The sequence below is a fragment of the Suricata suricatta genome, chromosome 7, assembly GCF_006229205.1.
Source record: "Suricata suricatta isolate VVHF042 chromosome 7, meerkat_22Aug2017_6uvM2_HiC, whole genome shotgun sequence".
In the NCBI taxonomy this organism is placed as follows: domain Eukaryota; kingdom Metazoa; phylum Chordata; class Mammalia; order Carnivora; family Herpestidae; genus Suricata; species Suricata suricatta.
The window spans coordinates 77,491,931-77,503,507 of NC_043706.1; the positions used below are offsets into that span (position 1 = coordinate 77,491,931).

At 42.7% G+C, this 11,577-nt stretch overlaps 1 protein-coding gene across 5 annotated transcripts in view; it reads right to left on the bottom strand.

Annotated features, from left to right (window-relative positions):
- BACH2 (BTB domain and CNC homolog 2) overlaps positions 1–11,577 on the bottom strand; it is a 358,199-nt gene that overhangs the window by 261,188 nt on the left and 85,434 nt on the right. For all 5 annotated transcript variants that reach the window (XM_029943601.1, XM_029943598.1, XM_029943600.1 and 2 more), the window contains exon 2: positions 2,498–2,610. The gene's annotated coding sequence lies outside the window, so the exon portion shown is untranslated. The remainder of the gene's footprint in view (positions 1–2,497; positions 2,611–11,577) is intronic.

The window sequence follows — 11,577 nt, forward strand, 5'->3', positions numbered from 1 at the left end:
TTCCTGTTGTTTTTAGAGCTATCATCTCTAAATAACCCCAAAGAGAGACAGATGCTAATACCTCCCTGTGATCAGAATTGCCCTGTCACTCACAGCTACTACACTGGACCCTAGAATACTGTGCCACTCTGCATCCTGACACCTCCTCAGTTAAAGGGTCCCATAAGCTAGCAGGAGTTTGGGAAGGAAAAAAAAATTACAGTCTATGTCCAAATAAGTGGAAAGTGCACAATTAAAATGCCTGCAACTTTCTAGGAACAAATCTACCTAGAAAATCAATCACACCCACAAAAATATTTCCAGCATTCTTACTTACATATCCGAATTGATGAGATGATTGTCTGGTTTTACGTACGCTGAGAAGATCTATTTCCTCCCCCAGAGGGTGATCTATTCTTTGTCTCATGCCAAGAAAACCGTAAGAAAAATGCTGACCTATGAAGGTTACACATCATGCTTAATCACTACTTTAAATTAAAATAACATAAAATAAAGCATTCATTGGGCCACTTAGGCGGAACATAACTTCCCAAAAGCAACAGACACACCTACTGAGACACTTGAAATGTCTGAGGCGTCTGGTTCCCAGCTGTGTATCAGGAGCCAAACTATGACATCAGTCCTTGAGTTGCTCTGGAGAAACTCAGGGCAGGGCCATCATAGCAAGCTGTGCCTGCCAATCAGAGATTTCCCAAGAGTTGTCTTAGCATTTCAGTACACCAAACTCTAACTAATAGAAGTCAAAGTTTGCAAAGGCCACAGTGATGAATCCCCTCACTTCCCCACCCTCCAGTCATGACCCTGGGGTGGAAAACCTGCCTACTTTCCAGTATTCCAAGAGCTCTCCTCTCAAAGACTGCTTAAAGGTAAATATTTAAGCCAATGGTGGGGTGGAGGAAACAAGGTTTCCTTCTCTTAGTCTTAACTCTGCCAAATGAAAATCTCTGAAAAAAAAAAAAACAACTGCTTATTACTTTCTGGTCTCTTCCAGTAGGGTTATGCAGCCGCCCCAAGAAGGCTAAACAGATGGCCATGAAAAACATTAGTGCTGGAAAGGGGTTCTTAGTAAAGAATCTCAACAAATGAGATTCTTTATGGACTTCTTTATGGAGTCCCTACTAAAGCCTAGGGACTCCAAAATACCTTGTGAAGGCCACAGTGTCTAAAAGCGCTGCCCAACTCCATCACAACCCATAGATAGTCTGATAATTTACCTCTTCTTGTAGGTCCCTGGAAATGTCTCTCCCTTGTTTTAGATCCTTCAGTGGCCCTTAAAAATGGACACTTACCTCCTTCTCTGGGCTTACACCTACCAGCTCCCACCAATGCAGTCACTCTCAACCAGGGGTATTTTTGTCCCCCCAAGGGAAGGACACTAGCCAATGCCAATGTGTGGGGTTTTTTTTTTTTTTTTGGTTTTCACAATGGAAGTGGGAGAAGGGGGATGCTATTGAACATCCTTCAATGTGAAAGACAGCCTCTCACTATAAAGAATTACCCAGTCCAAATGTTAACAGTGTTGAGGTTGAGAAGTCCTGTTGTCCCAAGCTCTTTGGTCTCTAAACATGCCACACTTTCCCAGATGCTTCTGTGCCTAAGAAATATAGCCTGTTTCTTTAACCTGGAATGCCCTGCCCTACTTCTGTGTCTAAGAAATGACCATTTATCATTCAGGATCTGACTCAAAATGTCACTGTCCTTTCCATATCTCCCAAAGTCGGATGCTTCTTCTGTGCTTCCAGAGTTTCTGGCGTATATTTCACTGAAGCCACTAGCCACCCTGCCCCCACGCTGCACCTGCTGCAGGAAAACCCAAGCCCCGTTCATCGTTCAGCCCTCGTGCCCATCTGGTAATCAATTGCTACTTGATGAGTCAAACAAGGAATAAACGGAAATGTTGTAGATGCACCTAAGACTTTCCTGCATCAATGTCTAAGGGACAACAGTGTCCCCAACATCAAAAACAACAGCAAATATTTATCAAATGCTTAAATGTAAATAGGTACTATGATAATTTAATATGGTGCACATATTAACTCATTTCATCCTTCTGACAACCCTACAAGGTAGGCACTATCATCAGCAGCATTTTACAGATGGGAAAATTGAGGCACAAGGAAACTGAACCTCTTGTCCAAGGTTATCAAAGCTAGTATCTGGAAGAGATGATATTTAAACCCAGATAGGCTGGCTCCAGAGCCTCAATCTTCCAACATTCATGCCAAGGCAATTACATGAACAACCAATATTTCAGCTGATCAGAAGCCTCTGACAAACACAGTGACATATCTGTAAGACTATACAACCACAGCATGGCCACCACCTCCTGTGATCCTGCCTATAAACACCACTCTGGGGTCACACAACTCTCCAACCTCTGGAATGTTTGTGGCAGGAGAAGCAACCACCTTACACCATGGGAAGACATTATGTACCCAGAAAAATCAGAGTACCATAAAGAAGACACAAAGGCTGGATTCTCAAAAGTATCTCTTACCTTGTTCATGTTGCAGGGACTGGAGCAAGGGCTCAGACATGTCACAGTGCGAGGCAGCTTGGAAAGATTCTCCTCGTTGCTGTAGACTTCACTTCCCAAAGCAGACAGCTGTGCTACAAACACAAGGGGGAAGTCCATCAGCTGGTGTTTAGGAAGACACACAGCAGTGGAACTTTGCCATGATGGCAATGCTCCATGCCTGTACTGCCCAATATGGTAACCACTAGCCACATGTGGCTACTGAGCATTGAAAGTGTGACTAGTGCAGCTAAGGGCTGAATTTTAAATTTTATATGATTTTAATTAAATTTAAATGTAAATAGCTACATGTGGTTAGTGGCTACCATATTGGACAGCACAAGTGTAGACAGTCAAATCAAAAGTCTTAAGGTCACAGACACTGGATATGCCAGTGGCCAAGGAAAAGCTGGATATTATATGCTCAGAGTGACTGCAGATACACAGGAACAAGAACATTCATTCAACTACTATTTTCTCAGTACTTACTTGGTGCAGGATACTGAGGATATACTGATCAATAAGCCAGAGAGATCAGTTATTTAAGAGATTCTAGCTCAGGTATGGACCTCCTTGGTAGGAGAAAGGATCTAGCATGTGAGTACCACTTACTTTGTGCCAGACCTCAATGCCTTCCCTGCTGCCTACAAGGAATAAAGGAACAGACAAGCATTTGCTTAAGACTGGTTATACCACAGTCAGGGCTCAATCGATAGGACCTTCCACAGAGTACCTACCATAAGGGAATTGAGGAGGTCAGTTTTCCATGAGCCAAATAAACCAGATGATTTAACATCCCCTTAAATGAAACCATAGTCCCTGTTTTTATCCATGCTATTGGTTCTTTAGGGAGGATTTTTGATTCACTTGAATTACATTTTAGAGTAAAATAGTTATTGTGCCACTCTTGGGTTCTTACTTTATCAAATACTAGGAAAAATAAAGAAAGAACATATCTTCAACCACTTAATTAGACTTGGAGCCTCTTCTTTGAAAGATGTCTAAGGGTGAATCTGATAGGAGAACAAACATTGTAAGGTTCCTTGTAATCACCTTATTTCTGCGTTACTTTTTCTGGTTGCATCTAGAAGGGTTTATATATATGAACCTTTTTATGAAGATTAGAATTACAGGTTTGCATGCAATTGCAGTGCTTTAAAATACATATTATTTTTATTTTTGAATTTTTTAGGTTTATTTATTTACTTCATGTGTTAGAGAGAGAGAGAGAGAGAGAGAGAGAGAGAGAGAGAGTATGTGTGACGAGAAGGGCAGAGAGAGAGAGAGAGAGAGAGAGAGAGAGGGAGAGACAGAGAATCCCAAGCAGAATCCCAAGCACAGAGCCAGATGCAGGGCTCAAACTCATAAACCATGAGATCATGACCTAAACTGAAATCAAGAGTTGGAAACTCAACCCACTGAACCACCCAGGTGACCCCAATTTTTAATAACAATATAATAACAATATAGAAAATGTTCAACAGGAAAAGGAAAAAGTAGTCATAATCCCACTAATCATAATCACCTTTAGTTCTTAGCACTCGGCCTTTGTCTACTGGAGAATGACATGAGGCCCGGGTATGTCTGCTGAATCGAGGACACAGAGAAGTCCAAGGCTGTATTCCCTAAATGAACATCTTTCACCATTAAGAAAATGACTTTGTAATCTATACTTTCAAAAGATAAACCCCTATTCCACACACATTACTATTCTGTGAACATATTATTACATTTCTTTTACAAATCAGAAGATACGGAGAGGAAATTGCAGATCACTCCCTGACTATTTGAGACACAGGGATTCCAACGAAAATACCACATTCAGTCAGAGCAATAACATAGTTTAACAATGACATAAAACATGAAGAGATCCCAGATTTCTGACTTTGTAGCCTAAAGACATCCAAACACCTCTTATTTACCTGATGCCTGGGTAATTGCTGCTTCAAAGTCAAGAAAATTCAGTATCTAATTTTAACCAATCTATGATGATGGAAAGAAAATTATGCATATAACTTTTTGAGTTTCCAGAAGCAGATACTAATACATTTGTATTTTTTTTAATGTTTATTTATTTTTGAGAGAGCGAGACAGAGTGCAAGCAGGGGAGGGCCAGAGAGAGAGAGGGAGACACAGACCCTGAAGCAGGCTCCAGGCTCTGAGCTGTCAGCACAGAGCCCAACACAGGGCTCAAACCCAGGGACTGTGAGATCAAGACCTGAGTTGAATGAAGTAGGACACTTAAGCAACTAAGCCACCCAGGTGTCCCTTCTGTTTTATTAAAAAAGAATTTTTTTAATGAGTTGGGGAGAGGCAGAGAGAGAGGGAGAGAGAACCCCAAGCAGTCTCTGCACTGTCAGTGCAGAGCCCAACATGGGGCTCAGTCTGTCTAACCATGAGATTATGACATGAGCTGAAATCAAGAATCTTGGACACTTACCCAATTGAGTCACCTAGGCGTCCCACATTTCTGTTTTAAAGTAGAACTCTAGGGGCGCCTGGGTGGCTCTGTCAGTTGAGTGTCTGACTTTGTCTCAGGTCATGATCTCACGATTCGTGGGTTCGAGCCCCGCGTCGGGCTCTGTGCTGACAGCTCAGAGTCTGGAGCCTGTTTCTGATTCTGTGTGTCCCTCTTTCTCTGCCCCACCCCTGCTCATGATCTGTCGCTCAAAAATAAATAAATGTTAAAAAATAAAAAAAAGTAAAGTAGAACTCTACACATGCGGTTTCCTTTTTAATATATGTAATTCAATACATTTAAATTTTTTATGTTTCTTATTTATTTTTGAGAGACAGAGAGAGACAGAACCAGCAGGGGAGGGTCAGAGAGAGAGGGAGATACAGAATCTGAAGCAGGCACCAGGCTCTCAGCTAGCTGTCAGCACAGAGTCCAACGCGAGGCTCAAACCCATGAACCCTGAGATCATGACCTGAGCTGAAGCCCGACGTTTAACCAACTGAGCCACCCAGGCGCCCCATCAATACATTTAAAAAACTATAGCCCAGCATGTAACTGGGAAACTTGTCCAAATGCCTTGGACAGATGTCTGATGTCACAATCCTATTCAAATGTACACACTGGTATCAACACAGGAAAGGTGGGTACAAGAAGATAATAACAAACAGACAAGGGTTCTTGAACACAATTTCCCCAAGGAAATTCCACCCAGCTCCAATCATGCCATAATCCCCCCTCCCTCAGAGCTTGGGTATACAGTTTGCACTAAAGCAATTACGGATTCTCCCCTATGGCCCTGCCACCCCAAGTGTTTTTACATCATTTTCATGTATATTGGTTATACAACAAAGTCAAAATAAAAACTCTTTGAGGGAAATATTAGTCACATAGATAGTTCTTAATAAATGTTGTAAATAATATTGATAATCATTACAGACTGCCTTTGTTTTTTTTAAAGGAAAATCTTTAAGTCCAGGATTATAAATATCTTAGAAAAAATTGTTAAGAGTATCTTACAGCTATATAGTGCTCAAAACTGTACAATGCGCTTTTGTATTAATACTCTCAGTTAATACTGATATTGATCTGAGTGGTAGTTTTTTAAATGATGAAACCAGATTCAGAGAAGAAAAAGCATTCTTCTTAGTCATTCTGTCATAGGTAGTAGACCCTGGCTGGAAGTGACTTCATTTCAAGATAATATGGAATTAAAATATGTATAGAGTCCACGAATAAAATAAACCTCTCCTAATAACACACACACACACACACACACACACACACACACACACACACACACCACCACCACCAACAGAAAACACCTCAGCAAACAGATGACAGTTTTAGAAACTGGGTCAGTTCACTTCTGGCCAGCAACCAAAAAGACTGGCCTTGTTCTATCAAGTACTTTAAATCTCCTTTGAAACAGAGAGAACCTGGTTGTTTTGCAGCCAATTCCATTTAGAAGCTTAGAGAAATCCACAGCTTAACAAAGGAGAGTGAATCTTAAATATAAAGCATTAGGGGAAAAGATACCTGCATTACCATGGTGGAATTAAAGGAGTTTTCTTCTTTATTCTATTTTTCAATGTTTCTTTTTAATCATTCTCGAAGCTGACTCCTGTGATACTAAACAAAAGACAAGGACAGACACCTCGCAAGGATGCCTGGAGAACGTCCATCCCAGAAGCTAACGTGGGACTTCCACTCGGTCGATCCTATCCGAGTTGGCTCAATGGGCAACAAAGCCCGTGGTCAACCTGAGGCTTTGGAAAGGTTAATGAAAGGCAATTCATCTTTCCAGGTGGATAGGAGTGTGAGTAAGCAGAAAAGTAGAGATAGGGCAAGAAGAAAAGATCAAAGAGAGAATGAACAGAAAGGGTGAAGGCTACAAAGAGAGAAGAAAATGAAAAGGCAGGCAAGCAAACAAAGACACCTAGGGACAGGTTCAGTGATGCAGACAAGCGCCCCTCACCAGCCAGGTCCTCACTAACAGAAGGGACGGAGAAGTTCAGGCTCCTGGTGACGGCACCAATCCTCTGGCTTCTCTGGGTGTCAGCAAGTGGGGCTGGAGTCAAGTTAAGACCGGGCTTACCTGTTTCTCCACTATTTATTTACCACCAGCCTCCACCTACCACAGAGAAAAGTCTATTTTCCCTGGATCACTGATAATGTGGTATAGAGGTATGGTGAGAACTGCATAAGCCAATTTAATCTAGTCTCCTTACTCTAATGAGAGTACTTTTTAGAGTATTTACTCTTACTCTTGACACCCTTAAACGTGTCAAAGGCTGTTTCTGTGTGCTTGTGCATGTGCGTGTGCGTGTGCGTGTGTGTGTGTGTGTGTGTGTGTGTGTAGTGCTATTTCTTGGCCCTTGAAAATGCAACCAATATTTATTGCCAATACAGAATGGAGTATGATGAGCTGGGCTTTTCTCCCCGCACTAACTCCTACACCCCCTTCCAAAACATTCATTCTAGAAGGCTTCTGTAGTATAACGCAAAGCTGGGTTGCTCAGACACTCCTAAGGGAAATAGGCCCATAGGAACAAGCAGATCACTCATAAGGGTAATGGTCTTGCTGGCCTTTAGATACAATGCACCCTGACATCAGTCTGTGGAATGGCCTCTTGTTCCTCCCCTCCCACCACCAAATCCAGCAGCCTAGGCAGAGGGTTCAAGCATGAGGATTTGAGAACTTGTGAGGAAGGATTAAGCAAAGTCATAAAAAGACAAACAGGGTTTGGAAAGAAAGGGGAAAAGGCAAGATGACAAAAGTGTAGAGGAAGTTCTCTAAAACTAGGATTTAGGAGCTTGGGAAATCAGACAAATAGATGAGAGATATATGCCTAATTCCCTCCCTCCCACCCCTGTTTTTATGAGTTGGAGTAATTTACATGTCTCTGAAGTGAAATATGACAACCTTCAATTGGATGGAATCCTGGATAAATTTTAAGGCCATTTTATTACAGACAGTCCAATCCTTCTCTTCCACAGTAAGGGGCATAGGGCTGCAATTAAAGGTCTCAAAGATAAAGCAACAAATGGACCCTTGTCCCCATCTCTAAATATACACACAACTCCCATGTGGCTGGCTTCTTCCTTTCTTTCTGAAAAAAAGGCAGGGGGATCGGAGTAGAACTCCCCGAGGAATTCCCTACCGGCCTCTCTGCATCCTCAAAGTCACAGCAAACATAGGTCTCTGGTTCTTCAGGACCTTGATATCCTTGCCACCCTCACATTTAGGCAGCAAACATGCCATAACATGGTTGCCCCAAGAGACTGAACAATGTTGGCCCATCGGCCTTGCTCCCCCATGCCATGCCTTCACAACACGCCATGGAAAACAAACAACCCAAGCCAGAAGGACGAGAGCGTCTTCCCATCAAGCATCATTAGATGACTTCCTCTCCAAGGATAGGTTACACAATTCGACAATCAATGTTCTGAAACGTTAACTAGCATATGACCAGTGGGTCAACAAGAACCGTGATATGGAGAGGAAATGAGAGAATTACAAATTGTAAAGAGAGTCGCTGCTGGTAGCACAAAAATATTTCTCTGAGAGCTAGAGGAGGCACAGTAAGAACGCCAAGTGATAGTGTGTCCATTGCTTTCAGAGGACTATCTCTGGCACACGAGCTGAGGGTTTCCCCCACTTCATCAAATCATCTACAAGGACATCTAATGATTAGATTAATGACTATCACTCTGTAAGGGGTCAATTTCAGTCTGCCAGTAATTGAGGAATATCTTTTTCCCCCAAAATGTTGTATTTTGAGAGAGAGGGCATGCATGCGAGTGCAAGTGAGGCAGAAAGAGAGGGAGAGAAACCCAAGGAGAAAATCCCAAGCAGTTTCTGACCCCTCTGTACCAATGTGGCTTCACTGGGAGCGGCGAGCCCTGCAGGAGAGTGGGCAGGGCTGACTTGGGGGCCAAGTCACTCCATCTGAGTATCTACTCTGACTCTTCACATGTGATTCCCGCAAACTACGAACCCTTCCTGAGTCTTTATTCCTTCATTCATAAAACTGGGGAAAATTCTTTATACCTCCTAAAATTGTTCTGAAGATTAAACGGAGTAATCTAAGTACCTAATGCATGGTGTTAAAAGAGATAAGCCCCTTCCCATCCCGTTTTCCCCCCACTGTTCAGCACCACCTCATTCTGCTTGTAATTGAACATAGGGGCTTACCTCTCAACCACCTACCTGGATTCTAAGTATTCCAAGGGAAGATACCTTATCTGTTTTATGCCCAAACAGCCAGCACCTGTCTCAATGCCTATACATAGCAGGCTTTCAGTATATGCAAAATTTAATTATAATGTTGTTAAAAAAAGTTGTTATGCACTAAATGTTCACGTCCCTCTACCCAAATTCATATATTGCCTAATCCCCAGTGTTATGATACTTAGAGGCAGGGCTTTGGGGAGGTAATTAGGTTTAGATACGGCCATGGAGCTCTCATAATGGGATTTGTGCCCTTGTCAGAAGAGGCACCAGAGAATTTGCATGTGTGTATTCTCTCTCTCTCTTTCCCCCTTCTCCCTGCTATGTGAGAACATATCAGGAAGTCAACTGTCTGCAAGAGACCCCTCACTAGGACCAAACGGACTGTCATCTTGCTCTTGGACTTCCTAGCTTCCGGCACTGTGAGAAATAAACTGTTGCTTAAACCCCTCAGTCTACAGTATTCCGTTATAGCAGCCCTAACTAAGGCAAATGTTAAGGAAGATCTTTCTTAAATCTGGCACCACATGAGCCTATTTCTGCTTATCCTTTTGTGATGCTTTAATGTCAATATGTGTAATCTACTCATGTGGCCAGAATATTTGTACTAAAAGAAGGAAATCAGGCCCAAATCAAGAAGAAAATACTTAACTTTATTAAGTATTAAAAAGAAGACTTCTCTTGAGACGTATGGTATCACATTTAGGTCAAGAGGACACTTTTTGGTACCCTCTGCATGCCTCAGCAGAAAAAAAATTGAACATTAGAGATTTCACCACTCTATTAATAAACAAAGGATCATGCTTTAATTCTGGCATCCTCAGTCCATGTTTGCCAATAGTGCATGTCACTGCATGGGCTGTACTTGGTGGCTGTCCAGAGTTCTACGCAATCCCCCATCCATTTTTCCACCATGGACTGAGAAGGTCAAACTATATTCATCTAAGATAGTTTACCAACCCTGCCTGGCTACCCTGTTTCTTTGATTTCACTCTAAAAGAATCCCAGAGACCTTCAAACAATCCTGGCTTCCGTCTCCCTTGGGGGGTTTGCTTAACAATTCAGCCAAACACATTTCCTGTGATTTGCTGAGAAGCTAAAATAATTTAACACAAAGCCTTGTTAGTGGGTTACTTCAGAATGACCCATTGGAAATGAACAAGGAAAATTGCTAGAAAGATATCTCTTTACAGAAGCTCAAGGGGACCAGCTATCTCTCCAATAAAAGGTTCCCAATGAAGGAATTTAAATATTCTCAAGAAAACCTTGAGGATAAGTGTAATGGGGGGGCGGGCGGTGGCAGCGGCTAGTGTTTACAACTGAAACTCATCTGCTTAGTAAGCCAGATTGGGTGTAATGCCCTGTTCCTCTGGGAAGAAATTTTCATTAATCCTCAGAAGAAAGCTCAAATTGGCAGGATGGGCCCTTGTTGAAAGCAGTCTTGGGATTCACTGTTAATACCTGCTTTCTTGAGGCTCTACTTCTGTACTTCCTAATGCCAGCCTCTCCTTAGTGTGGCTTGTTCTTTGTGACGGTGTCCCACATCCTGGCTTGTTAACTTTTTCAGAGGGATCTAAGGTTTCCTTCTACCATGGCCTGACAGCTGTCAATGCTTCAAACCAGTGTAGTGTCTTTGTCAAAACAACTGAGTTGCCATACTTTGCAGGTGGTAGAACTACAGACCCCATAGCTATTCAAACAGTGTAACCTTGGATTTCTATTTCCCATCCCTGTGCCCCAAGCACACACACTCAAAGCCTGACACGCCTGACACGAGCGCTGGAGGTGGGTGTGTGGGGGGGGTGGATTTTTCTTGTCCCGTTTGGCAAACAGTTCCCATGTGAGCATAAACATCACAGCCCCTAGAATCTAGAGCCTATGGCCAGGTTGGAATCACTTACAGGCCTGTGGCATCAATGTCTTCTGGCATGTGGGAATTTCCCTTGGAAGTTCTCACTATTTTCTATTTTATCCAACATACCTAGGGATTGTTCTGGGTGGGTGGGGTGGGCATAGAGGGCTAGAAGTGGGTCAGGCTACACTAGCTCAGTATATACTATTCTGCCAGAAGTATCCAATTTGGGGTTCCCTAAACTCAAGTTTGCTGTATTTAGGGTAACCTATATAGCCATTTGGCTATAATCCAGACTGGAGCCAGAAATGGGGTCTTTGTGGCATATGTTGTGTTGTTGTGACTCTCCTATATTAGGGTAAGGATGAGCATAAGGATGGCCCCGGCGATGAGAGGGGGACAAGTGGCCAGCATCAGCAGTGCAGGCATTTTCCCAAGGAGGCAGTCACCTCCCCGTACAAGGCCGTACTTTCCGCACACAACTAGGTCTGTCCTTGTCTCGGAGAAAAGGAATCTGCCTT